We start from the raw sequence: 5,121 nt of genomic DNA, 5'->3' as shown, positions 1-5,121 counted from the left end.
CTCCGCCTGGCTGTTTTTAATATTTCATTTTTGTTTAATTTGTGTCCTGTGAAATGAGTGTATGATTGCCCCCATTGTTTAACGTAATTAATCAGTCTTACCCAGAGTTTTAGTCAAACTGCGTAATATGAGTGAATGTCCGCTAATGACATTGTACATTGGGTTTAAATTTAAATGCCCTAAACTCTTGATAAATTGCAACCCATTTTTCCTGATAAATTTGTTATATGTCCTATTCTATAGACACATTAGTGTGCTTCTGCTTTGGGGGCAAATTAAACCAGCACTATTTAGAGATAATGGTCAGATGTTCTCATATATACATGTCAGGGGTGGAGAGGAACTAAAATGAGACCACAGCTTAATTTCCTTACACCGCTTTTTTTCTACAACTAAAGCCTACCATACAAAAAAAAATCTATGAATGTATGTAGTGCAAAATGTGGATTATCTTTATGGTGCCTTTCCAATGGTTGAAGAAATTGTCCATCCTCCTGAAGTTCTGCAGGACAGCTTTTGAACCGAGTGTTTCTTCCTAGAAATGGGCAAACATCGAAAAAAGAAAAACTTTTTTTGCTGAAGTTCATTAAGCTTTATCTTTTCTGAAAGAAAACACTGGCCTTTCCTGACACGTAGTTAAAGACCAGACTAGAAAATCATGTTCTTGTTGTTTTAGCCCCACTTTTGAGTTTTATTACTCATTTTCTTAGACTAGTGAAATTACCAAAGGGAAACCACAGTCCCAATATACAGGTCCTTCTCAAAAAATTAGCATATTGTGATAAAGTTCATTATTTTCCATAACGTAATGATAAAAATTAAACTTTCATATATTTTAGATTCATTGCACACAAACTGAAATATTTCAGGTCTTTTATTGTTTTAATACTGATGATTCTGGCATACAGCTCATGAAAACCCAAAATTCCTATCTCAAAAAAGTAGCATATTTCGTCCGACCAATAAAAGAAAAGTGTTTAATACAAAAAAGTCAACCTTCAAATAATTATGTTCAGTTATGCACTTGGTGGGGAATCCTTTTGCAGAAATGACTGCTTCAATGCGGCGTGGCATGGAGGCGATCAGCCTGTGGCACTGCTGAGGGGTTCTGGAGGCCCAGGATGCTTCGATAGCGGCCTTAAGCTCATCCAGAGTGTTGGGTCTCGCTTCTCTCAACTTTCTCTTCACAATATCCCACAGATTCTCTATGGGGTTCAGGTCAGGAGAGTTGGCAGGCCAATTGAGCACAGTAATACCATGGTCAGTAAACCATTGACCAGTGGTTTTGGCACTGTGAGCAGGTGCCAGGTCGTGCTGAAAAACCAAATCTTCATCTCCATAAAGCTTTTCAGCAGATGGAAGCATGAAGTGCTCCAAAATCTCCTGATAGCGAGCTGCATTGACCCTGCCCTTGATAAAACACAGTGGACCAATACCAGCAGCTGACATGGCACCCCAGACCATCACTGACTGTGGGTACTTGACACTGGACTTCAGGCATTTTGGCATTTCCTTCTCCCCAGTCTTCCTCCAGACTCTGGCACCTTGATATCCGAATGACATGCAAAATTTGCTTTCATCCGAAAAAAGTACTTTGGACCGCTGAGCAACAGTCCAGTGCTGCTTCTCTGTAGCCCAAAAGTGTCTTGACCTGGGGAATGCGGCACCTGTAGCCCATTTCGTGCACACGCCTGTGCACGGTGGCTCTGGATGTTTCTACTCCAGACTCAGTCCACTGCTTCCGCAGGTCCCCCAAGGTCTGGAATCGGTCCTTCTCCACAATCTTCCTCAGGGTCCGGTCACCTCTTCTCGTTGTGCAGCGTTTTTTTTGCCACACTTTTCCCTTCCCACAGACTTCCCACTGAGGTGCCTTGATACAGCACTCTGGGAACAGCCTTACCCTCTCGCTTGAGGGTGTCAGTCTTACCCATGATTGCGGTTTTGAGTAATGAACCAGGCTGGGAGTTTTTAAAAGCCTCAGGAATCTTTTGCAGGTGTTTAGAGTTAATTAGTTGATTCAGATGATTTGGTTAATAGCTCGTTTAGAGAACCTTTTCATGATATGCTAAATTTTTGAGACAGGAATTTTGGGTTTTCATGAGCTGTATGCCAAAATCATCAATATTAAAACAATAAAAGACCTGAAATATTTCAGTTGGTGTGCAATGAATCTAAAATATCAGAAAGTTTAAGTTGTATCATTACATTATGGAAAATAATGAACTTTATCACAATATGCTAATTTTTTGAGAAGGACCTGTATAGGGAAGGGGTCGAATATAAGCTTGTGATGTTTCAATGTCGGTTCAATATTTGTTCATTTGAATATGCTTCTCAAGGGGGAAAAATAATGTAAAATACACATGTACCCTATTAGCTACATTACTATTAAAGGTTTATTAACTGATTTGTCATTTTGACATTTTTGAGTGCCGTTACACTCTGGGAAGCCAACACACCAGAGTCATTTAGCCATATCTCAGTGACTCTGAACCATATAGAGTAAACAAAAAAAGATGGATCATACACCTTCACTCGGTAAAGACTAGAAGGGATACAGCCAGGGCAATGCTTACCATACCCTGCGTTCAGGTAAGCAGGGGAAATAAATAGCTCATGATGCTAGCTTTGAAAAGCAAATTTAAACAGCCTGACGCCACGTCCTAACCGGTCCTAGCCAGGCACGACGCGACAAGATTTTCAGCGGCAAACCAGACTCGACCCGAGATCAATCAATCAAAAAATCAGCCAATCAGAAGAGCATGTGGCCAGGCTCTGCAAGCACTACTGCATATAATAATAATACATTTTGTTTATAACGCATTTTTCATCCCGAAGAATCTTAAAGTGCATCAATGGAAAAGGGGAAAATAACAAAAATGAATTAAATGTAAAAATATAGAATAATACAAACAATCAACACAAAAGCCTTTCTGAACAGAAAAGTCTTCAGTCCTACTTTAAACGGATCCAGGCTCTGTACTGTTCTCAGCTCACTGTGGTTCCAAAGCCGCGGTGCAGCCGAGCAGAAAGCTCGATCTCCCATCACACACACACACACACACACACACACATGGTACGAAGCCTGGTGGTGGGGACTTGAAGAAGCAGGTGACCTGATGATCTGAGGGTGCAGGTGGAGGATTTCAGAGTGAGTTCTTGTGGTGGTGCAAGTCTGGTGATGCATTTATGTGTGAGCAAGAGGATTTTGTAGTCGATTCGGGATGAAACAGGCAGCAAGTGCAGTGAGTGTAGAATGGGACTCAGAAGGACTATTGCACTGTTCTGGATGTTTGGAAGCATCTGGATATTTCTGCCAGAAATCCCAATGAAGAGCCCGTTGCATTAGTCAACGAGAGGAGAATGAGCAGTAATGGTGATGGAATCAGCTGTCACAAGAAGGTCATTTGCCACTCTGAGCAGAGCTGTTTTGGTGCTTTGGGCCGAGCGAAAGCCTGAGAGGCGGCTTCCTTCTCTAGAACCTTTGACAGGAAGGTGAAGTTAGAGATCGGCCTATAATTAGGAAGGACCTCCGGGTCTAGGGTTGGTTTCTTAAGTATAGGACGGATGACAGCAGCTTTAAGGGCAAGAGGGACGTGACCAGTTTTGAGAGAGAGAGATTAACAAACTGGGTGATGATTTGGCTGACAATGGGAATGAATGACTTGAGCAGAACAGTCGGGATGGGAGGACGGCTTCATTTTTTTGATGATTTCCTCAACGTGGCTCTGCTGAACCTCAGTGAAGTGAGGGAGGGATGGCAATCTGCCGGGTGAGGGGTTGGATGATAGGGGAGACGGATGAAGAGCCAGATATAGAAGAGTGGATGTTATTGACTTATGATCTAAAAAAGTCAATGAAGCTATTGCATCGTTCCACTGTGGTTTCAGTGGATGAAGATGACTTCGGCTTCAGGAAAATGTTTACTGTGGAAAAAAGATGCTTAGAGTTTCCAGTATTTTTTTTGTTTTTTTGATGAGGTTGGAAAAGAATTGAGAGCGCACACCCTTCAAGGACTTAAGATAAGCTTTTTGATGGTCACGGAAGGCAAGCTTGTGAGCAGACTAGAATATCGAATTCCTACACAATTTTAGCATGGTTAAAAATACATCGGGAGCGACAGAATTAACAAAAAAATCATAGAATACACTTGTTTGTTGACCTTGACAGTTTGAACACAGTTCTTTCTTTAATTTATTTTTTACGATCTAAGGGTTGCTTTCAGTAAGGCTATAGGGTCACGAAAAATTATATTCAATCACTTTTAATTCTTTTTACATTAAATAAAGCACATAATCTGCACTTGTCATAGGTCTACTTTGTATGTTTCAGCCACACGCCACATAAAAAAAAGCAGTAGCCTAAAATAAATAAAAAAAATTATCAAGTGTGGAACCAGTGAAGGCTTAGGGATGTTTCAGTATTTGCATTGATTTTGTATTGCTGTTAAGTCTGTTGTTAAGTTATTTTGGTGGATTTTTGTCCACATTTAGTTTCGATATAATGGGATTATTTGGGAATGTCGCTGTATGGCCAGAAGGACTCATGCTTATGTTTTTGTGAAACGCCGGCCACTTGGCATGTGCATATCAATATTGCGTCATTTAATTACTGTAGTATTGTAACGGTAGGGTTAATAAAACACATTCTCGTAAGTAGCAAATTTATTTGTTATTTTATTGTGAGATGTTGCCTCACTTCCGGCTGTTACTCAATCACTTCTAGCCACAACCATATAGACAGTAAAATAACCAGATTACTTTCTGACTGACGCTGACATCTTGAGCAGATTTGAGACCTGAGTCTGCGCAGTAGTGACCTTGTGACCAGTCCGTGCAATAGTGACCTTGTGACCAGTCTGCGCAGTAGTGACCTTGTGGGTAACTTAAAGCAATCAATAAATGTGGTAAACAACATCAACCAAAATGAAATGTGTTTGTAGATTTTTTTTTTCTTTACCATTTGACAATATGGTATACTTTTTGTTACAATATGGCTTTTTAAAATAGCAACACCAAATGTGCAGAAAATAGTCAGGGCTTTTTAGATTTTAGTAAAGTTAAAGTTAAATGTAAGTAAAAAATAAATAAAATAAAAAAAATAAAAAAATAAAAATTCTAA

The sequence above is a fragment of the Pseudorasbora parva genome, chromosome 11 (genome assembly GCF_024679245.1).
Source record: "Pseudorasbora parva isolate DD20220531a chromosome 11, ASM2467924v1, whole genome shotgun sequence".
Lineage (NCBI taxonomy): Eukaryota > Metazoa > Chordata > Actinopteri > Cypriniformes > Gobionidae > Pseudorasbora > Pseudorasbora parva.
This window is presented reverse-complemented; position numbering follows the sequence as displayed.